Source organism: Rousettus aegyptiacus, unplaced genomic scaffold (assembly GCF_014176215.1).
Source record: "Rousettus aegyptiacus isolate mRouAeg1 unplaced genomic scaffold, mRouAeg1.p scaffold_m13_p_4, whole genome shotgun sequence".
NCBI lineage: Eukaryota > Metazoa > Chordata > Mammalia > Chiroptera > Pteropodidae > Rousettus > Rousettus aegyptiacus.
The window spans coordinates 21762451-21787551 of NW_023416307.1; the positions used below are offsets into that span (position 1 = coordinate 21762451).

The 25101-nt window shown below is 36.2% G+C and overlaps 1 protein-coding gene and 1 pseudogene across 9 annotated transcripts in view; both read right to left on the reverse strand.

The window, feature by feature from the left end:
- Positions 1 to 25101, reverse strand: part of VEPH1 (ventricular zone expressed PH domain containing 1) — a 211450-nt gene that overhangs the window by 179561 nt on the left and 6788 nt on the right. For 6 of the 9 annotated variants that reach the window (XR_004950618.1, XR_004950617.1, XM_036219924.1 and 3 more), the window contains exon 1: positions 6231 to 6414. The gene's annotated coding sequence lies outside the window, so the exon portion shown is untranslated. The other 3 variants (XM_036219927.1, XM_036219925.1, XM_036219926.1) reach the window with 3 other exon arrangements.
- On the reverse strand, positions 19036 to 19154 carry LOC118601886 (annotated as a pseudogene).

The following is a 25101-nucleotide window of genomic DNA, read 5'->3' on the forward strand; positions in this document are numbered from 1 at the left end:
TCTGCACCAACCCTGCATCCTTATCCCTCTGTTCTCTGAAATTTCAGCCAACCAGAGGCAGGAAGGTCACAAGGAAGAGAAGCTTAGAAAAAGAGAAATGAAGGAGAGTGGTAGGAAGGTTTCAGAGGGTGGAGAGAGAGAAGGGTGAGGGTCCTACAAAGTGGTCTGTGCCCTGGCATATGTGGAAGGGTGAATTACAGTATCTACAAGAACAATTAGGATAGTGTTTTCCTGAATTTTCCCCTTAATACATTTTCCCCTACCCACACCCCCAGTTTCAACATATACAGTGACAGAGCCTCAGAAAAATAATATTCAGGAAAATAAGACACTGGACGGAAATAACTTCACCTTGACTAGTCAGCTCGTTGGCCAATATCTGGCACTTCCTGAAGCAGCTTCAGCTGCCCCACACACATCAGAGTCGGAGCTCTGAGAAGGAGCAGAAATGCGTGCTGGGGGAGAGGGGCACCCACAGGCTTTTCCTGGGCTCCTTCTTTCCACGCTTACAGTGACGCCTGGTGTGGAGCCCCACATTCACGCGCCCACACAGCTGTACATGAAAACTTTCATACGTCTGGGGGTGCAGAAGAGATGAGGCTTATATCAAACATTCTACAATATAAGGATGACCCAGAGGTCAGTCTCCTGTGCACTGTACAAGGAAGTTTGGGGAAGTGTAAGGGAGAGAGAGATCTCTTCTAGAGGAAGAGGATAAGAATGGCTTTGTGGAGGAAATGGTATTTGAACTGAAGCTTTTAGAATGGTTTCATTCAATGCATGAGTCCTGAGTATATACCAAGTCAGCTTCTTGTCTGGGACTGAGGTTCAAGTCCCAGCCTGGCCACTCAGTTGTTATGGGATTTTTTGGTTCATACCTTTCCCTTCCTCAGCCTCAGTCTTTTCATTTGCAAAATGATGCTAACATGTGCCTAGTCTATCTCATCATTTTGAAGATTGAAGCTGATAACACATAAAATTGCTCTTTGTAAAATGACACGAATAGCTCATGTTTAGCGGGTGTTTACCATGTGTCAGGCAAGAATGAGTATTAAGTCGTTTAATTCTTATGACAATTCCATGCAATGAGAAACTGATTTTCAAAGGGGAAAATAAGCCCAGGGCCCTGGCACCTGCAGGGTAAGCTGCAGAAGCCAGATTGAAGGCATTTCGTCTCCCAGGTAAAACCCTCTCAGGATTGTATACATTGTACAAAATTGTGTATGATAATTATTAAGCTGCCTCCCTTCCTATCAGTCCTCATTTAAAAAGCATCCGCATGCTACATTATCCTGCCCTTTCCTGGATAAGGATCAGCAAGCCACATTATTTATTTTTCAGCAGCTCGGGTCAATGTTTCGCTCAGGTATCTGGCTTCTCCTGGCTGGTCTCTGCAAAAGCAGAGGTCGGAGCCAGATCAAATTCAACCTCATCTTCTGAGAAACTCACTATTGTCCCTTATGAATGTCATAGTCCTGTAGTCTATATGCATGTATACAGATGCACCCACTGTACACACACACACGCACATGCACATATGCATGCACACTCAGATACTTTCTATACACCAAGCTCTTTGCTAGACACTTTCTTCTCTGAGTTCTCTCATCAACCCTGAAGGTAGATATTATTACCAAAGAGGAAACAGGACTGTGAGGTCACACACAGAGCCAAGATTCACATCCAAGCAGGTCGGCCTCCAAATCTTGTACTTTTTGAATTACAAAAAACTGCCTCAGAAAATTCCTTCTTACTGCCAACTTTCGCTCTTATAATTTCTTTTTCTAAGGTCTAAGGAACTCAAATCTGAAGCCCACATTCTCGTTATTTAGTATATATTTTTCAAGCAGGTATTGATTGACAAGTCAGGTTTTTGCAATAAGAAACAGACACCACAGAAAGAGAAATAATTCTGCACTAAGCTTGACGTATTTCAGGGAATCACAGCTCTCCCCACAAACTCAGTTTACCTGCGTGCTACTCCTCAAAGGCAGGTTTGTTGTTACTCAGCTGTATGTTTTGAGACTGGGCGGGAGATTCAGGCAGCGGACTCCTGGGCACAGAGAGCGGGCAGAATCCACTGAGCTTAGTGAACCTGAAGTTGTTCATTGCAGAGCCCATGCAGGGTGAAAGAATTCAAGGAATGCAGCCTGATGCCACTGGCTGCTCCAGAGCTGATCAGGTGACAGCCTGCCCTCACCCAGTGAAGAGAGAGCTACTTCTGAGTGAAATGCTCTGTTTCCTGGGGTGAAACATAAAGCCTGCTCCAGTAAAGTAGAGTTGTTTTTAACAGAGAAAACAAAACACTCTGTGTTCATGAAAATCTATACTTTCCCTGGGAAGAATGGGAAAAGAAACAAAAAAAACAAAAGCGATGCAGGAAACAACAGTTTCAACATGAACTCAAGCAGGTGAGTGGAATGGCTATTGGGAGACATTTCACAAAGGCTGGGGAAGAGAGAATTGTAACTTAATTAACACTTCCCTCCCTCTTGAATTTCACACACATAGTTTGAAACACTGAGCATTTGTCCAATAAGAGCTGCAGCTCCTGAAGAAGTGATCTTGTTCTGCCACTAGAGAAATATTGCTGAAAATTTAAGGATGCAGAAAGTTGCTAATAAACGGAACAAACTCACTGAACAAAAATGCATATAGCAGGTCCTCGAATAAGGCATTTCGTTCAATGTCATTTTGTTATAATATTGATGAGGAAAAAAAAATTGATTCCCAACTGGGGTCATTGTCTGTGTGAAGTTTGCACTTTTCCCGACATCTGCATGGTTTTTTTCTGGGTGCTTCTGTTTCCTCCCACAACTCAAAGATGCACAGCGAGGTAAATGGGTGTGTCTGCATTGCCCCAGTCTGACTGAGATTGGGCATGAGTGTGAGTGCCCCCTGATGGAAAGGCGTCCTATCCAGGGTGGTTCCCGCCTTGTCCCCTGAACTTCATGGTCTCTGGCCAACTGAGACGCTGAACCAGAATAATCAGGTTGGGAAATAATATCTGACCTATTTTTATTACTTTTTCTTAAATGTAATACATTTAATGTATACATTTCTTAAATGTATAGCTCGCTTTTATTTTAATTATTAGAAGTGTTTTGGGTCTTTATTAAAAAGTTTGGTATTTTTTTTTGTGAAAAGCAATGTGCCATAGGAACTTAACTCTTGTTTATATTAAATAGCCTATGGTAAAATTGGTTTCCTTACACCTTGTTTTGCTTAAAGTTGCAGTTTCCAAGAACCTATCAATGATGTTAAGTGAGGACTTACTGTGTACTCTCACTTTATTTGTTGGAAGCTTCTTCATAAAATCCACTTGGACCAGATATATTAGATTTGTACTTTAAATAGTGCAGCAATAGTTGGAGAAAATGTTTATTCTGTTTGATCCATTGACACTCCAGAGGAGAAAAAGTTACAATCCTCCTTTATTGTTTCAACCAGTTAACCGCATTGTAAGAAAAAAACCAAAACTACTTTGTCTACTGCCCATCAAATCACCTATCTGCTGGCAACGTGCACTGGAAGTTGTGCTGCAGATAAATTCATCTGTGTGATCATTAAGGTGTGGACATTGTGACTGTCTGCCCTGGAGTGCTACCCCACAAAAGTATGTACTCAGACAGACACACACTTGCCATTGAACCAGGTCATGGGCTCCAGGCAAATGACCTCATAAATATTCCTAGATATTGGGTGATCAATCATATTTTTATGCCATCCACGAATGGAAAAATGTCCCTTTGAAAAGTTTCATTTATGAAAATAGAGAATCCAGTCATTGGCAATTGGCTTTTACTAGCAATTTTCTGGCTTATAGATAGGGAGAGCATCTCATTTAATGGAATAGACTATATTTCGTTAGCCTTCTCTCTTTTTCATCCTCTATTCATTTTAATGGTTTTTATCACTAGATTTTATACAATCTTCTTACACTTTTAAAGGAGTGTAAGGTCCCAACATGGACACTATGGGACTTCAGTAAGAAGAGCCAAGTGGTTACAGTATGGGAACCTGGACACAACTATGCCACTGCCTGCAGTGTAAACCTGGGCTGGTTAATTAACTTCCCTAAGCCTCAGGTTCCTTATTTGCACCTGAGGATTGTGATATGGGTTGTTCAGAGGTTTTACGAGATTATTATGTAGAGCATTTAACACAGAACCCGGCAGATAACAACTACACAGGAAGTGACAGCAATCATATCCTTAATATCCATATCTTACAGGTCATTCTCCTGTGAATACTGTCCCATGCCATCCCTTTTCACAGCCAACGCACTACTGTACTGCTCCCTGGCATTGAGTGCATAGCATTACAAATGTCCAGGAACTTTCCCATTTGTGTCACATTTATATCCCAGTGGTACTCTCCCCTAATCCTAAATCTGGGTGGTTCATGCACTGTCTTGAATGTGTCTCTATTGACTTTTTGGCAAACTGATCTTGTTCCCTGGAGAGACAGCCTTACTGTGGGGCTCCCCCTAATCATGGCTGAATAGCAGCAGCTAGAAGGGAGTGTGTAAGTCCCTGCAGGACACTGGAGGGAAAGTTCTTTATGACTTTTCAAGGTGACCTACCTTTAGTGGGCACTAATAAAACATTGCTGGTTTACTCTATTATGCATCAGTAGATTCTCCTAAACGGAAATATATAGGAAAACTCAGGAAGCCAATTTTTTTTTTCTGAGGAAATTAGCATCCAACTTTCAACCCCAGGTTAGGATATTCTTTGTTTCTTCACTTCTAGAATAACCATATTTATTTACGTTATGCTTTGTACACCACCACTGTGCATTAAAAAAAAAAAAGTTATTTTATTCACCTGTCTAAAAAATGCCCACTGACACACTTAGACCCATTTGGGTTCTAGAAACTTTCAATAAAGTTCTCAGAGAGACTGTCCCTTGAAAGAAAGGATTACAGATTCTTTTCAAGGAGCATCTTTTTCACACAGTGTGAAAGAACCACAGGCGTTCCCATGGGAACGGGCCGCGTACATTTCGGCCCTTCCCACAAGATGTCTATTGTTCCCTGGGCCTCTCTCAGTGTCCTCTGCCACATGTTGCCACACTTCACTTCTACTGAAAACCTCCGAAGCTGGGTTTTTCCAAATGGTGATAAAGAACTCAGCCCTTGGACCTTTTGCTAGGACTCGTTTTAGTCTAAGGTTGTGGCAGGCCTTGTTACCATAAGCATAGACAACAAAATAGGTTTGGTGACTTGTTTAGGCAAAAGCTCAAAAACCGTAATTAATTTTGAAAATATATTGCAACTTACTGAAGCACAAATAGGAAACATTTTTTTTTTCTTTATAGGGAATGAGGGGAGCATCTTTAAGACTAACCAACTTTCTAAATCAAGAATTTGTGACTGTCATAATGATTTCGTAGGGTATCCATTTGCACCTATAAAGTTGGACTTTGTAGATCATATTTTCTCTGAAATAGATTTAAATCTTCCTAAAACTTTTAATTCAAATTTTGCAGGTTTGTTTTTCCAGAAAGCATACCCAAACTCTCAAATTACAAGGAAAATTCCATGTTAAGTGTATCTTTATTTACATTTAAATTCCATATATTAAAACAGCTGCATGACCAATTCAAATAATGCCTTAAGTATTTTTCTTTATTCTTTAAATTGAAAACATGTATGTCATGAAATCAATGGTTGATTACTATAGCAATTTAAATATATATTTGCAGGAACAAAAGAGTGGTTAGATTCAATTATGATTTCTAAGATATCTGAAATATCAAAGGGGAAAATGATAGCAAATCCAACAGCAATAATGACTGTTTAACCCAGTGACCATAGCGATGCTATTGAATTTTCTTTGAAAATCACAGGCAGGGGCAGTTTCTTTACTGGTTGCAAAATGTTTCTTGAGGTAAACAAAAGTATGAAATAGAAATGAGCCTAGACTATTATGGAATAAAACAAAAATGCACATAGAAGCACAGTTTTCTGCTCCTGAGGCCTAGAGACATGTTTTAATAACCCACAGAGAGGTGGCTTTTTTACCCTAATAACTGAAAAGAGCATGCATACCCGGCTAGACACACACCTCCCAAAGCGCTGTATCTGCATAATCAGCCAGCCCCTGGAAGTTTCTCTGCCCTATTTTTCCGCTGCCCCCTCCTCGCCTCATTGCAAGCGTCTGACATTCACTTTAATTAGCTTTTGTTTTTGTTGAACAAAAGGACAGGGAGGAGGATAGCCATACCTCTTCGCACAGGAAACCGTGGCCATCACAGGAAAGAGAAGGCAAAATGCTTGATCTCTAGGGCATTTCTCCAGGACCATGCTCAGAGGCAGCCTGGTAGCCCCCCCGCCCGTTCTGTCCTGCCGGCAGCAGCGGCTCGTCCCTGTGCCGCTTGTCAAGCCTGCGGTACACTTGATTCCCTCCCCTGGACTCACCGTGTGGAATCCGGCAAATGAGTAACTTCTCCCTCTCCCAAACTTACGCGTAGAGCAAACAATTGGCACACCGCTTCACTTATTTCTACAGTGGATTTACAGAAGTTTCTCCAAGCAAATCAGTGGTTTTAAAGACTTAGAGGATTTGCCTAACAACCAGTAATTTAGCTTCTGTTAATGAATAACTCGCTTTAAGGAATCAAGGAAGTTTTAAGTTCACATGGGATGTGGGGCCTTTTATCTGGGAGGCATCAGTGAAAAGGCTTGGGGAGGGATGGTGGGAGGCAAGTAGTGAAATGTGATAGTATTTAAGCCAAATACGGTAGAAGAAAAATACCACAAGAAAAGCAAAACGGCTAAAGGAGAAAAAAGTCTAACTATGCTATCAGTACTGCTGGTGAAACACTGAACAACTAAGTGAAAATCCCCTAAGAACCTTTCCAAGCCAGCACCCTTCCTAATTGCTAATTCACTTCCTTTTACCATCTAAACATAGAACTTTTCTTCTCAGGCCTAATACTGGGGATCCTTTACAAGCAGTATGACATCTCCTTACCTCTCTCTTTTAAGAAGAACGCTCTTCAAACCTTTAATGCGTAGGTTAAATGGTGGTACCCAGTGGAGGCTCTTCTCTCCTCTTTAAGTGTATGACATGGGCTTTCTCCCCTTATTGATCTGAGGTTTGGCCTATGCATAAGGCAATAGAGTATTTCTGAGCTGCTTTTAACTAGCTTTCGGTAAAACTAAGTGTGTGAGTGTGGTGGGATAGTGAGATGGGGAGAGTAAGGTATAAGGTGTACAACTTGAAATATCAATAATTCCGTGTCATCGGTAATCATGCTGCCGTTTAAGTAAATTGCTGGCTCAATTAAAATGCATACTCCTGGGGTAAATAGAGTTTTTTCCTGTGTTTACCACCCAACATCCACTTATTCTACTTCTGGTAGAAACTATACTCAGATTTCCTTTGGGATCAATCTTCTTTAGTCAGAGTTGGGTCTGAGCCAGTCAGAGAAATTGCGTTCCCCCTACCATAGTAAGTAATCTAGGGGAGGTGTGTGACCCCTCCCAGCCCAATGAGAGTCATGACAAAGATGAATGTTTGACTTTGGGGGACAGAGTGATTCCTGCTGGACTTGATGACAAGAAGATATAAGGTCTGGTTGCTCTCGCCATCCTGCCAACAAGAAACCAAATCTTAGTGACTTCATTTGGGCCCCTTAAACCAGCTTCTCCTGAAGCTGACAAGATCCATCCTTCCCTATAAGCCAATTCCTTAATAACTTAAGTGACATTAGGTTGGGTTTTCTGCCATTTGTCACTTAAAAAGTTCTACCTGACAGAATCAGCCAAACCCAGGTTTGTGGGAGGGCTTTTCTGGGGACCCTTTCGAAGGATTCTCCTTGTGAAGGAAGTGGACAAATGGGCCACTTTAATGAGAGCTGCAGGCTTCCATGGACAACCAGCAGAAGTGGGAAAGGCCTGGGAAAGAAAATAGTCATTCGGTGTACCTGACAGCGGGACTTCCCAAATTCTTCTTAACCAACTCCATGTCTAGTTCCTCAAATACTTCCACTTTAACCACCTAGACTTGTCCGGTGGTTCCTAGCCACATACCATTTGACCTCAGTAAGCCTAATCATGAAATCCACCCATGCATGCACGATTTTCATAAATTCCTTTGGTTAATTAGTTTCACAAACTATTGCTCTCTCTTTATTTTTCTCCCATCTGTTCCTGCATAGCTCCTGCCTCTACCCCACCCATGGTGAATGTGAAATAAAGAACATTCTCTCTGACCACAAAGTCAGACTAAGATGCTTCCTTTACAGAAAACATATAAATTATAAAGCAACTTTAAATGGATAAATTACATATAAACATTGAGAATTCCTGGCGGACTTCATTTTGTGTAAGTAACTTTTCTTACCTGAAACCGCTGACCCTCCTTCAGGTATGCCACTTCTCTGGTTCTTCAGGTACACCACTCTCAGCTTCGCAGAAGCTCACTACAAGCACAGGAAAGCTCACACATATCCAGGAACCACTCTTTGGCTCAGGAAAGTAGCATGTGGCTTGAACTGCGGGAGTCAAGTAAAAGCAGGGGAACAGAGACCTGTGGCTAAGGTTTATTCTGTTTGTTTCATTACCATAAAGTATAATTTAATAAAAAATATGGTCATAAAAGTAATATCTTTCACACCCAATTAGAGAGGACTCATTCTCCCTAACTAGCTCCTCTTTTGGTGCTTCTTGTCTTGGTGAAGGGCCTTCACCATCTACCAGTCACACAGACTGGGAAGCTGGGCGTCATCCTATATTTCTCTCCTTTTCCCACTTGCATCCAATGATCCCATTATATCTTAGGTCCTATCCATTCGGTGCCCTTAACATTCTTTGGGGTCTATGGTGGAGAGATCCTAGGGTCACCCTTGATTCATTTTCTAGTGTTCACCTAAGCCATATCTGAACTCCTGACCCACAGAAAGTATGAAATAGTAAATGCGTGTCATTTTAAGCCCCCTAAATTTATGGTAAGTTTTTACACAGCAATAGAAAACATGATCATTCCCACTTGATAGCTAGATCGCCATCGTTTCTGTTAAATTTTTCATCATCTCTTGTCAGGCTGTCAACAGGTGCCTCCTAACAGGTCTTACTGTCTCCAACAAGGTCCCTTCAACTCTGCCACCAAATCAGCTTTCTAAAACAAAATAAAGTATGTGGCTTTTCTACTTAAAATGAATAAGTGGCAACCTGTTGCCTAAGGATGTAATCCAAATCCCTTGGCTTGGCACATAAAAGACCTTGTGATCTGGTCCCCATACTTCTCTTTAACTTTGCTTCCACCACTTATGCACACACAACCCTGTGTAGAGAGGTCAATGCCTTCAGAATATATCCAGGTGCCTATCACCTTTTGGTCCTTAACCATTACTAGTGTGATCAAAACACCGTAATCTCATGTCTCACTTGAATTGTTGCAATAGCTCTCTGGCTTCTGTCCTTGCCTTGTTAAAATATGGCTTAACACAATATCTAGACAATCCTATGAAAAAACAAACAAACAAACAAACAAACAAAATCAGAAATAACTCCCTACTGCTCAATACTCTGCAATGGAATGGCTCTCCACCTCACCCAGAGTCAGAGCCGAAGTTCTTTCACTAATCAGCAAAGCCCTATATGATACAGCCTCCCCCTTCTCCCTCCACGTCTTTAGCTTCATCTCCTATCATTCTTGCTTTTGTTCTCTCTGCTCCAGCCACACTGGAGCCACACGGAGTTACCTTGCTGTTCCTAAGACACAGCAGACACATTCCCACAAGAGAGCTTTTGCATTTGCCATTCTGTCTGCCTGGGAGGCTCTATCCCTCCCCAAAGGTCCATAAGGCTTGCTCCTTCCCTTCGTTCATATCTTTACCCATATATCACCTTAGCAGTGATGCTCTCCCTGACCACTCTATAAAACAACAACACTCTTCGCCTCCCCCACCCCGCCCCCGCATGTCTCACTTCCTGCTTATTTTTGCCTATAGCACTTACTGTCATCTGGGATACTATATGTTTACTTATTTCTTTTTTAAAAAATTATTTTTATTCATCATCACCCCTTTAAACATATGAACTTCATTTCATCATGATTTATGGCACATAATATGGACTTGAATTGTTGAATAAACTTTGAATAAATAAGTGAAGGTGATTTAAACTCAGATTCTCCATGAATGGCTGTGATGAGAAGTAAACAACCTGATGAACGATAACTGTGTAGAACTCACTTTGTCATTGAGTCTGGGAGCAGAAGTTTTCATCTTTCGGGGGCAGAAATGGTTGCAAGGTCATGGTCCTGGCTCAACATTGGCATTTGTAGGGCCAGAACAAAGGTGGCTTCCCACAGCACTCAGCACACTAGCAGCAGGGGCTTCCTCATTAGGCTTGTTCTCCAGTGTAGTTTTGATCCTCCAGTCCTCCTAGCATTCTGTGAACTCCCGATATAGATTTTCAATAAAAATCTATTTCTGTTTAATCAACCAGAAAGAGCTGCTGTTGCTTGCAACTAAAAGTACTGACTGATGCTATAGCTATCATTCTCCCTTTTTCATCTGTGTCTTGCACCTGGCAGTCCCTCTACCTAGAACACCCTGGTCTGTTTATGAAATACCAACTCATCTTTTAACCATGATTCTTACCCCTTCCTCTCTGTAAGGGTACCTATACCAAGCACAACTGATTACATCTTCCTTTGTTTCCACAGGGCAATTTGTACAGACCTCTACCGTATTATTCTCATTCTCTCCCACTAACTAGCACCCTTATGGGCAGGAACCAGATTTTAATTCACCTGAGGAACCCCAGGTCTAGCCTACTTTTTGGCACAAAGGATAAATTCAATAGAGATTTTATTAATGATGCCATCTTTTATAAAAGCATCAATAAAATAATAATCCTATAATTGAAAAGAATTCTGATATAGGAACAAAGAAATGAATAGCAAAGAAATCTGTTTCGCTGAGATAGAATTATTTACTTGTTAAGCTGGTAAAAAAAATTTTTTTTTAATTTTCCAAGTACTGGTAAAAACAGAGAAAGGGATACATTCTTTTACTGAAAAAACAATAATCAGACCAATTAGAAAACAGAGAAGACACAAATTACTTATATCAAGAATAAGAGCTGACATCACTGCAGATTGTATAGATATATTAAAAAGAGATATGGAAATTTTATGTGAATAAATTTGATAACTTAGATGAAATGAACAAATTCCATGAAGGACAAAAACTGTCGAAGCTCATTCAAGAAAAAAAATAACCAGAATAGTACTATATTTATATATTTAAAAATTAGAATTATAGTTAAAAAACATTCACATGGAGAAATCTTGAAGCCCAGATAGCTTCATTGGTACATTCTCTAAAACACTTAAGAAATAAATATCAATTATATATAAATTCTTTCAGAAGTTTTATTGTATTTCACAATAAGATGCTTTGAGAACTATTCATATATAAATTATAAATAAATATCTATAGATGTATAAGTATATATATAGATGTATAAACATATATATTCTTTTAGTGGCTGATAGCATTTCATCCTATGAATATAGTACATTTTATTTATCAATTCCTCTTCCGATGACGTTGTAAGTGGTTTGTAGGATTTTACTGAGAGACACTGTGTTGTTGGGGTAGAAAGAACACACGGGCTAGGCTGCCTGGGTTTACATCCAGTCTTGCCACTTACTAGCCACATGACTTTGGGCCATAATCTTAACCCTTTTAAAAAATATTATCAGCTTTTTTTTTAATCTATAAGGCAAGGATATTAATTGTACCTACCTTCTAAAGTTGTTAGGAGGATTATCTGAAGTAATATTTGTAAAGGGCTTAGAACCATGACTGGAATGTAGTAAGGGCTACATGAGTATTTGTTAAATATGCGCTAGAAGGAATACCCTTGCAAGTGCTTCCTGGTGCACAGTTGTAGAAATTTGTTTAGGATATATACTAGAAGTGAAATTTCTGGGTTGTATGTAGGGTATGTACATTTTTCATTTTACTCAACACTGTCAAATTACACTCCAGACTGTCGGTACTAACCAATATTTCCACAAGAAGGCACATTTTTGTTACGTACCAGACAACACTAAACAGACCTATTGGATGAAAATGCTATCTTTTATATTAACCTGCCTTTTCAGATAAGTGATACAATTAAACAAATTTTAAATTCAGAATATATTTATAATTTCTCTTCTGTTAAAAATCTGTTTACTCATATTCTTCTCATGGATTTGTAAGAAGTGTCTTTTACTGATTTGAATGTTTTACATATAGTAGATACTAAGGCTTTGTTGGCTACATATGTTGTAATTATATTTAACTTATGTTTCACTTTTGTCTCGGAGAGGTATTTGCTGTAGAAAAGTTTTGTTTTAATTTAAAATTCAAGAAGTAATAGTCCCCCCTTCTACTTAGTTCCTACTGGAACTTCTGCTAAAAGAAACAACACGTATCATTCCAAGCCTTCTTAATTCAAATACAAATATAAATATGCATTTTATTTCCCCAATTTTGCATAAATTATATAAAATTATATACACTTAATTATGTATATTGCTTTAATCACTTAATAATATATTTTGGTGTTTTTTCCAGATCGGCATGTAGAGAGTTTATTCTTTTTAAACTGTGTATCATTCTATTGTATGGATACACCATAATTTATTTAATAATGGGTGTTTGTATAATTTCAACCTTCCTTCATCTCAAAATAAATCAGTAAATTAAAACAGAAGGTTTTTAGCTTTTAAAAAATTCATCTTTCTATTTACGGTTATACCTTTTCTTATTTAAGAAAGCTTCTCTACCCTGGGTTTATATAGATAGATAATTCTTCTATATATTTTCTAAAAAATATATATTTTTTTTCACAGTTAGGTTTTAATGCAAAATGTTTTTTGTTTATAACATAAGGCAAGAATCTGCTTTTATATATCTATATATACACACTACATATATACACAAATATATATATATACACAAAATATATATCTAACGAATTTTTCTAATATAAATAATCTGCTCTTTACCTATTGATTTATGATATCAGTGATTTGTGATTTATAAAATCAATATGATCTATTATATTCCAAGTTTACATATATGTTTGGGTCTATTTCAGGAGTCTCCATTATGCTCCATTGATCTATTTGTTTTCCTTCATGCTAATACTACACCGTTTTGATGATCTTAGCTTTTAATTGTTTTAATATTGTACAAAAACGTACCTATTCTTTGCTCTTTATTTTTGAAATTGTCTTAACAATTCTTTGACCTTTGACCACGCAAATTTGAGACTCAGTTAATCATTTCATAGAAATCAATTTGAGATCTTAATTTGAATTATAATTAGATTTGTATGAATTGTAATGAATTATATATAGATTATTTGGCAAGTACTGATGTCTTTTCAATGACGATTTATTTAACTCATGAACAAGGTAAAATTTCTACTTATTTATGTCCTCTCTTATGTTCTTCAATAAATAGTTGCATATTTTTATGAAGTTCATGCACATACTTGTAGTGTTTTTTCCTAGGTATCCTTTTTATGATCCTTTTTTTCTATTACATTTTCTGTTTTATTATTCCTAGTGTGAGGGAAATTTAAAGATTTTTGTGTAATGATGTTGAATCCTGTTATTAGTTTTAAAAGTTTGCAGAGTCTCTTGAATGTAGACAATTTTATCATCTTTAAATAAAGACAGTTTTATTCATATGCCTCTGACTTCTTTTTTATTAATTTGTACCTCTTGTCTTTATTTTTCCTCATTTTGCTATTAATCATTTCAAAGAACTAGATTTAGTTTTTAGTCAGTCCTGTTTTTTTTTCTTTTTTCAGTTTTTATTTCATTAACTTCTGCTTTTATCTCCATTGTTTCTTTTCTATGAATTTTATTGGGTTTACCTTTTCCCCTCTAGCCTCTTAAAATGACTATTTAGCTTATTCATATATTTTTTAGTTATCTTGAAAAATGTTCTTTAAATTATGTTTATAGATTTTATACTCTTAATTATTTTCTTTCTTTTACTTTATATAGTTTTATTATCCTGTTCTTTTTCTATTTTCTGAGTTGGAATTTAAGGTTTGATTTTCAGTTTTCTTTCTTCATATTTGGCTTTAAAATTGTGACTTTCTTTTTAAGCATGGTTTTAGCTGTTATTCATAAGTTTTGATATGTTATATTTTCATTATTATTGAGTTCAAAATATTTTCTATTTTCACCATAACTTCTCTGACCCATGAATTTTTTAGAAGTCTATTGTTTGATTTCCAAACATTTATACATTTTCTAGTTATCATTTTATTTCCCCACTGGGGGCAGAAAATTCACTCTATTCAATCTTTTAGTATATTTCAAAACTTGTTTTATGTCTCTGTATGTGGTCAATTTAAAAAAAATGCCTGTGTATTGACTTCAGTGTTCTACATGTGTAACTTAGGTCAAGTTTGAAATTAGTTTTCTAAATGTTTTAATATGACTTTTGTATGGCTTTTTAAATTAGATATTTCAAAGAGTATTACAATTTGTTTTGGAATTGTCAATTTCTCCTTTTGTCTATTTTAAAGTTCTATTTTGTAAGTGAGGTTCTGTTCACATGGATAGAAAGTTAGAGTTGTCATAATCTTTCTGGTATATAAAAACTTTTAATATTATGAAGCATCCCTTACCTATATTAGTGCTTTTTCTTTTAAATTCAGATTTGTCTGATAATAATACAATACAGTCTTTCTTTTGGTTAATATTTGCACGCTCTATTTCTTAATTTCAACTTCTCTTTATTTTTGTTTTAGATATGTTTCTTTTTTATATCATTTGTTCCCCATCCCCCCAAAACTTTTGTCTTTTAATTAGAACATTTAGACCATTTTCATTTACTCTAATTAAACATATATGTATGCAGGTATTTAGGTTTAAATCTAAATATTTAATATTTAATATTTGTTTTCTATCTGTTCTATTTGTTTTATGATTCTTTTTCTCTCCTTTCTTGCTTTTGTTTTGATTGAGCATTTTTAAATTCCTCTTTTCTCCTCATAAGCTTGGAAATTATATATCATTTACTATTTTGGAGTTTTTCCCCTCTCTTTCTATTTATATTTTGTTGTTTCCTTGGATGCTTGGTTATTTATGTGTATATGAGTATATATGTGTGTATGTGTGTGTAAGTGGACATTACATTTGTAAAATCGAGTGTAAAAATCATTTGAGGTCCAGCATGCCTTGTTCTTAGGAAGAGGATTTACTTTAGTTCATTAGCATTAGCATTAGCATCACCTCAATTCAATTTTAGGCATTGAGATAAATTGTAACTGAGTTTCATTTCCTCTATTTCCAGTTTATCCTGTCCCTAGGGTGTAGCCCTTTGGGATTTCTACAGAGGTTTCTACAAGTCCCCTTCCCTTTTCAATAGGTTCTAGACTCTAATGTCTATTCTCTTTTCTCTGTGAAGCTGTGAAAAGTAATGCTCAGCTTCTTGGCCTCTTAGACTTTTAGGTTCCTTTTTGAATCAGCAAAAGCCTACTGGGAGAAAAAAACGGCCTCCAAAGCTAGATTCATCTCCCTTGGCTTTCGTTCTCCTCCACATCCTGGCTTACCAATACTTTATTCTTTTTGTCTTTTCAATTCCTTGAAACACATTTTTTCCCCAAACACTTAAAAAAATTGTCCAGGTTATATTGTCTTCAGCAGCTGGATTAGTTAGATAAAGGTTTAAGAGTTTACTCTGTGAAGACATGGAATAAAGCAATAAAGTGCCTTGAAACATGCCTGAGCTCTAATATGCTTTCCCAGCATACATAACTTGGTTATTCATAAGCGATGGTATTACAGTTGCTAAGGAAACAGCTTACCAAGCTCCTTTACCCTTGAGCCATCATAATAGATTTCCACCTAAATTTTCAAGGACAAAACAATGGCTAACTTTCCTAACTAAAGGGGATTTCAGAAAACAACTAGTAAGGCTGATATGAAACATATGCTAAGAAGGTAAGACTGTGAAATTAAATATATTTTTTATGTCGGTACTATCGTCTTTATCTTTACTACCCCATAAAGAATGGTTTGTAGGCTGGATACAACCTGCATCCTTAATGTGCTTCATTATTAAAATAACACTTAATTAAGTGGTGGACAAAGCCAGAAACATGCTATGGTTTAAGGAAATCTCTTAGGTTATTTTCAGATGTTTCTAGTTTAGCAAAAGCCAAAGCATATTTTGTTGAGCACATTTTATTCCTATGTGTATTATAAGAAAAATCTAACCCATATGTTTTATTTCATTAATATTTTGCCAAGTTAAATGGTTCTTTTGCAAGATATATTTAATGTTAAGTTATTTTTATGAGGCTTTTTTCCTTGGATTATGAATTCATATGTCACCTAAAGTAAGTATACTTTGATCCAAATATCTTGTAGTTATGAAGTCAGAAACCCACAAAACTTGGGTGATTTCCCAATAGTGCCAAATACAATATTTCATTTCTACCACTAACATCATGATTTTTTCCTCACATTTGTCAATCAGCACTTAGTTGAGAAAACAGAAGAGTTATTCCCCTTCTTAAGCCATGCTTTTTGATATATGTCCAAATGAGGCCACAGCCCAATTCAGCATGGGCCACTAACTTCAAATCATGGGAATAGATCTAAGCGCATGGTTTGTATACTGACTGAATCACATATGCGATTACTTAAGAGTATGATATAAGTCAGCACATCAGAGGACTTGATGAATACTAACTCAAAAGAGTGGCAAAAGTGACAGGTGAAGATATGGGCAACAGGAATCTTCCATCAATACTGGTGGGAGTAAGCTGCTGTAGAAAACGATTAATATCTAATAAAGTTACAGATGTGCATGCCCTCTAAGCCAATAATTTTGCTCTTACATACAGTCCCAGACAAACTTGCACATGTGAACCAGGAGACATGTGCAAGAAAGTCCATCATGTTGTAATAACAAATATCTGGAAGCAACTTAAATATCAATCAATAGAAAAAATTGATAAGTCTGTCACGATATTCATATAATGTAATTGTAAAAAGCAATAGAAGTGAATAAGTTATAGGCACATACATTATATCATGGACAAGTCTCAAAAACAGACTGGCAAATGTTAAAAAAAAAAAAGTCATAGTATAAAAATGCAATATTTTCCCAGTACCATTTATTGAAGAGGCTTTCTTTTCTCCACTGTATGTTTTTGGCTCTTTTGTTGAAAACTATTTACCCGTACGTATGTGAGTTCGTTTTTTGAGTTTCCGATTCTGTTTCATTGATCCGTGTGTCTGTTTTTCTGCCAATACCATGCTATCTTGATTACTGCCACTTTGTAGTATAATTTGAAGTTAGGCCGTGTGATACTTCTGGCCTCGTTCTTTTTCCTCAAGATCGCTTTAGCTATTCAGGGTCTTTTGCGATTCCATACACATCTGATGACTTTTTTGTTTTATTTCTTTAAAAAATGCCATCGGGATTGGAAAGCCATATGCAAAAGAATGAAAATAGACTGCTATTTGTTACCATACATGAAATTCACTCAAAATGGATCAATATAAGACCTAAAACAATAAGATGCATAGAAGAAAACATGTGTACTGAACTTAGGGACCTTGGTCTCAGAGAGGATTTTATAAACCTGGCCTCAAAGGCAAAGGAAATAAAAGCAAAAACAAATGAATGGGATGACATCAAATTGAAAAGCTTCTGCACAGCAAATAAACCATTAACAAAACAAAGAGTCAACCAACTCAATGGTAGAAAATATTTGCAAACAACACATCTGATAAGGGGCTAATATCCAAAATATATCAAGAACTCATACAACTCAACAATAACAACAAAAATAATCCAATTAAAAAACTGCGTAGAGGACCTGAACAGACACTTCCCCAAAGAAGACATATAAATGACCAACAGTTATATGAAAAGATGCTCAACTTCACTGGCTTTTAGGGAAATGCAAATCAAAATCACAATGAGATACCACCTTACACCTGTTAGAATGGCTATTGTCAACAAGACAAGCAATAACAAATGTTGGAGAGGATGTGGAAAAAAAGAAACCCTCATGTACTGCTGATGGGAATGTAAATTGGCACAGCCACTATGGAAAACAGTATGGAGTTTCCTCCAAAAATTAAGAATAGAATTGCATGTGACACAACAATCCTTCTTCTTGGTTTCTACCTGAAAAATTTGAAAACATTTATTTGTAAAGATGTATTTGTAAAACCATTTATTCTTATGATCATTACAACACTATTCACAGTGGCTAAGACATGAAAACAACTGAAGTGTCCTTCGATAGATAATTAAATAAAGAAGATATGGTACATATATACAATGGAATACTACTCAGCTATAATAAAAGATGAAATACTGCCATTTGCAACGATATGGATAGATCTGGAGAATATAGAGAAAAGTGAAATAAGTCAGACAGCAGATGTGAAGACCATATGATTTCACTCACATGTGGGATATAATACTGAAAACAACAACCAAGACAAACAAACAAGCAAAAACTTATAGACACAGACAACAATTTAGTGGTTACCAGAGAGAAAGGGGTGGTGAGGTAGATAAAGGCGAAAGTGGTCAAATACATGGTGATGGAAGGAGATTTGGCTTTGGGTGGTGAACACACAATGCAGTATGCAGATAATGTACTATAGAATTGTATACTTGAAATGTGTAATTTTATTAAATGTCTCCCCAATAAACTTAATAAAAAAGAAAAAATGCAGTATCATTGTATTTATATGAAGTTTAAAAATCATAAAAACAAAAAATTTAGCATTTAGGAGTATATATAAATATGTAACACTATAAACAAAAAACAATGGGATGATATAAATAAAATTCGGAATAGTCATTACTTGGCATGGGGTAATAGAAAGTGAATGGGATAAGATATAGGAAGAGTGTTTAAGCTTACATTAATGTCCTATTTTTTTTTTTTTTTAGGCAAGGCAACCCTTGGTTGACTTCACAGATTGCAAGGACCTTGTCGGCTTACAATCCCTCATTTTTTTAAGCCTACAGCACCTGCTCTTCTTAGGTGGTCTCCCATTCAAGTATTAGCCAGGCTCGACCCTGCTTAGTTTCCGAGATCAGACAGAATCTGGCTTGTTCAGGGTAACATGGCCATAGACAATGCTGTATTTTTTAAAGCTGTGTGCTGTGTGCACAAGATTTGTTTTTATCATTATTTTATACTTTAAAATGTTATAAATATTATTTTGTCTTTATTCAGCCTTAAAAATTAATTTTAAAATGCAGAGAAGTATGCAATCAACATACTAGATTATTTACATACTACCCCAATTCTCACGAAATTAAAGCAAAAGTTACAGTTTGTCAGAGTTTGGTTATAGGCTTAATGCTTTCCTTCCTGTCCTGACTTTTCAAAAAACATTCCCTTTGGGTTCTTTCTATGCCTTACATAGCTGAGTTATTTCTTATGTTTTCAGATTAGATTAAATACTATCAGGCAGCGTCTGTCATTCCGCATAAATTATAATGGTTACTCTATCGAAAAAAAAATCTATAATAACATAGCATAATAGTTAATGTTTGACAAGCAAGTCTCAGTGGTGTACTAGAGCTGTCAGTATAGCCATTAGTAACACAAGACACAGTGGGCTAAATTCTGCAAGAGAATACAGCTCTCCCTCAGTCAAGACAAGACCGAACTTTTCCCAAACAACAGGGAATCTGTTTATTGTGTAGAATCAATTATCCACAAATCCAGGGTGGCCAGCCTCCTTCCCTTCTCACCCCCTTCTCTACCTTTTTTCTTCCCTCTCTCTCCACCCCCATATCTCCCTTCCTTTCTCTTTCTTTTCCTTTCTTTCCTTCTTTCTTTCCACAATTGTATTAAATAACTGTTATGTGCCTGGTGCAAAATACTCACATGCACAGGTGTCCCAAAAGAATAAACGGGACCTTTAGCTGCTTGTGCTGCAGTCCCACCTCCTTTTTCTCTCTGGCATAGAATGACCCTACTTGGTCAATGAAGTGATAGCTTCACAATTTTTGCCATATTTGTTAGCTGTATAATTGATTTAGTTTTTTTTTTTAATTGTTGAGTTCTACAACATATACAAATGAGTGTATATAATGTATATTTTTATATATGCAATAAGAGAGAATAAAATTAACACTTATGTACTCACCATCTGCCTCCGAAATAAACATTAACTATAGTTAGAATGTGTACCCCCCTCTAATTTTCCCTTCCTTTTTCAGCCAGAAATGATGCTATTTGAATTGTATACTATCATTATCTTGCTTTTCTTTATAGTTTTATAGCCTATTTATCTAAATATTTCATGTTTTTGAAATTTTAATTGAATAATATAGTACATATTCTTCTGTGACTCAGTGTTTTTTCATTCAACATTCTGTTTTCACAATTCATTCATGAAGCTGTGGTTCATTTATTTTTACAGTTGCATGGTATTCCACTCTATGCCTTTGTCCCATTTTATCTTTTCTTTCTGGATGGGCATCTTGCTTGTTTCATTTTTGCTGTTATAGAGACTCTGCTCTGGATGTTCTTATATACTCCTAGTGCAAATGTGCAAGTATTTCTCTCGGGTATATACTTAGAAGTGGAATTGTTATGTCATAGAATATGTGAATTCCCCACTGTCCTGGAAAATGCTTATTTCTTTACCATTCTTACCTGCAATCAGTGAGAGTTCTTAGGTCTGCATCATCACCAACAGATAATATTGCTTGACTTGTAAATTTTTGTCAATCTGATAAGTGTGAAATTTTATCTTATTCCGGTTTTAAATTGCAATTTATTGATAACCATTGAGTTTGAGGATCTTTTAATATTTATTCGCCATTTATATTTTTATCTGTGGCATGCCTAATAATGTCTTTTATATTTTTCTATTTATTTATCTTTTTCTTAATGATCCGTAAGGGTTCTTTACACGTATTTTTGATATGATGTCTTTTCTAGACATATATATTTCAAATATGTTCCCAGTTTATGTTCAAATTTCACTCTTTATGATATTTTTAAATGGTTTTGATATCTTTATTTTAATGTAGTCAAAATTATAAATCTTTTTCTTTATGTTTTGTGCTTTTTGTGTCTTGTTTAAGAAATGGAATCATACAGCATTTGTCTTTCATTGACTGGCTTATTTCACTTAGTATAGTGTTCTTCAGATTCATTCATGTTGTCACATATGGCAGGATATTTTTTTAAGGCTGTAATATTCTATTGTGTGTATGTACAACATTTCCTTTTTTCATTCATTCATCCGTAGACACTTAGGTTGTTTCCATATCTTGGCAACTGTGAATAATGCTGCAATGAACATGGGAGTAGAGATATCCTGATTTCAATGCTTTTGGGTATATGCCCAGGAGTGGAATTTCTGGATCATATGGCAGTTCTGCAGTTCTATTTTTAATTTTTGAGGAACCTCCGTACTGTTTTCCAGGGTGGCTGCACCATTTGCATTTCCACCAGCAGTGTACCAGATTCCAATTTTCCCACATGCTTGACAACATTTGTTATCTTTTCTTTTTTTTCCTTTCCTTAAGAATAGCAGTCCTAGCAGGTGTGAGGTCATATCTCATGGTGGTTTTCATTTTAATTTCTCTGATGATTAATGATGTTGAATACCTTTCCAAATACCTGGTGGCCATTGAATGTCTTTTATAAATCTAGATAAATATCAAGTCCTTTTTCCTTTTTAAAATTGGGTTTTTGGGTTTGTTGTTGTTGTTTCTTTTTGCTATTGAGTTGTTGGAGTTTCTTAAATATTTTGGATATTAACACCTTTTCAGATCTATGGTTTGCAAATATTTCCTTCCATTTTATATGTTGCCTTTTCATTCTGTTGATTGTTCCCTTTGCTGTGCTGAATCTTTTTAGTTTGACATAGTCTTGCTTATTAATTTTTGCCTTTATTGCCTTTGCTTTTGATGTTATATCCCAGAAATTATTGTCAAGACCAATGTCAAGAAGCTTTTTTCCCATGTGTTCTTCTAGAAGTTTGACAGCTTCAGGTCTTACATTTAAGTCTTTCATTCATTTTGAGTTGATTTTTGTGTGTAGCATAAGATGAAGATACAATAATCTTATTTTTGTTGCTATTGTAAATAGTGAGATTATAAATTGATAAAACTATTTTGGAAAACAATGTGACACTATCTTATCAAGTGGAAGAAGCACATATTTAGGACCTAGCAATTCCGGTCCTAAGTATACACTCAAGGGTATACCCATGAACACCAGGAGAACTGCAAAAGTAGCATTGTTCATAAAAATAAAAAGTGAACAGTATAGTGGATAAATTATTGTGGTATATTCACTGGAATATTACACAGGAATGAAAATGAATAAACTAAATCTATCCACATTCACATGTATGGAATAAAAAAGTAAGTTAAGAAAAAATCATATAGTATAAGTCTTTTATTATAAAATTGAAAGACAAGAAATATTAGGTAATATATTGCTTAAGAGTACATGCACACTCATTATAAAACATGTCAAGGAAATGATCAACATTAAACTTAGTAAAATAGGTACCTGAGAAAGGGAGAGAAAGAGGTTGCCGTTAGGGAGCACACTGACAGCTTCAAAATACTAGTCATTTTCTACTTCTTAATGTAGCTAGAGGGTACAGGTATGTCTTCTTATTTTAAAAACATACATATGTGTGTGTGCATGTCATACATACATATACTGTATATATACTTTTGATGCATGCTATAATTTACAATAAAATATTAATAAAAATTTAACTAAAACTTTTAATGACTGAAAATTAGTTTTTGGTAATTCAAAGAGTACTTTCATGGTTTTCTGACAGCTTATTAACGCATTAATGCCTCAAGAGTATGACCTTCTTACTTTGCATCTTTGTATAAAGTGAGGTAATAAGCTAACTCCAGTGATGTGCTCTTAGATTGCTTCACTTCTGAATTACAAATTATTATTATTATTATTATTATTATTATTATTATTATTATTATTTTGAAATTCACAATTTCTGATTGATCTAAGAAAGAGGGCTCTCATGCAGACCTGGTTCGGGCCCCCATGGCAGCATTGAGCAATTTATAATTGGTGTCATGGACAACAATATCTGTTGATCCTTAACTTTTTTGTTTTCCCAGGCTTCTGGCTGGAGAATTTCCCTTAGCTTAATCAACAAATGAAAATGAGGTTAGCAACAAATTTTGAAATTCTTCTTTTTTCTTTGCATGATTTACTCCTTTCATTCTTCCTTTTCTGTTTAAAATTATTTTAAACTGAAATATACATTTTTCAACAGATACACAGTACTGTTTTATAGGATGAACTGCATGAAACTTTCTTGCTCAAGGAAAATATTCTAGCCCAAATTTTTCTAAACTCCAGCCATCTACAATCCATTTATGATTTTTGACATATCCATTTATCATGCATTCTATTATATATGCAGTATTTTTCTTTAAATTTAGTTTAATTTGCTATCTTTATCTTATTCTAAAAAGTAATATTAGTTAAGTCATGGGTTCGATGTGCTATTTCTATTTTATCTAATATTCATGAAAATAGAATCATAACTATATTTTTTTAAAAGTTTGTCCATATACCTACCACATTTGACCAAAAGTCATTTGGTGTATGTTCATGTGCTACGCTTAGGAAAAGTCTATTCAAATTGAGAAAGACCAAAAAAAAAAAAAAAAAATCTACCTCTCTCCCACCTCCTATGCTCCAACAGTACATGTTCAACAGAAGGGCGACTGGCAGCCAGCTCCAGTCTCAGCATTTGCCAGACTGCCAATCTCCTCCTTTGTCTGAAGAATGTTTCTCATTTGGATTTGCTCTCTGCCTTTTATCTGGGATTGCCATCTTTCTGTTGCCCAGCTCATTATAGAAGGGGGTAAATTTATGCCCTGGGAAAACGACACTCCTGCAGCTGCAAAGCAATGCCAGCCGGTCGGCCACGATGAAGTAGCAGAGCAGAATTAATAGACTGGTGTTCAAGTCCCCATTAATCCATGGGCCAAGTCACTTGGGGGCATGTGTGACTGTGTTAAAAGTGGGTTGTCAGCCTCCCCTTCAGCTCCTGCCAATAGCCGGGTAACAGCAGGCCCCCTAGTCTTCTGTGACAATCCAATTCACATATCTCCTCGGTGATCATCAACCGCTTGGGCTTAATTTTCTCAAATTCTCCACCAACTTTCTAGCTGTAGCATTCTTGGTTTATTAAGCTCTGCTTTTTTCTCAATGGCATGGGGCATCCTTGATACAGTTTGATTAAAGAACTTTTTTTTTTTTCTGTTCTTTTTAGCTGTTCTTCAAGGTCAGATGGTTTAGATATTTCCAGAAGGCTGCCATTGCCTCTTAGTTCCACACATGTGTATATGATGCCATTGGCAGGGGCTTCCAGGCGCATGGCTGAGTCCATTAAGGCTTAGTGAAGCCTGAAAGGGAGAATCAATGTTTCATTTACATCAGAAGGCTCAACATCTCATCACATCCTGCTGGAAACAGGCTGGACAACATCTTAATACTAATCAGTTCTCTCTGACATTGAATTCTAAAGCCTGGTATTTTGAAAATCAACAGTATTAGCTCTGGCCCTCCCACTTCCTCTCAGGCAATCATCTGCCCCCCTTGCCAGACTGTACAGTTTGACACTCTTGTTCAGCGACTTCTCACTCATTAAACTGATCAAGATACAAAACTTGTTAGTTAATTTTTCATGCACTTGGGGAATCTGGTTGCATATTTTAATGATCTGCTCTCAGAATGTGCTGATCAAACTGCATATTTTGTTGATTCGCCGTGACATATCCTTAACCACAGCATTGCTCGTGCGGGGTCCTGGGTGATGTGAGCTGCATCCCGTAATCATGGAGTGGACGCTGTGTGTGCTAATTGAGCTGGTACAGCTCCATCGAGGCATTGATGTGCTCTTTACTCATTGATCTGAATAATAACCATTTGGAATTTTCATATTTCGTACCCTAGGGCTCAGATGGTATCAAAACCAATATTTACCAGAGTAGCATTTGTGCTAGCTAGGACTTGAACTTGAAACCATTTTCTCATTTACTTAAGGTTTGGAC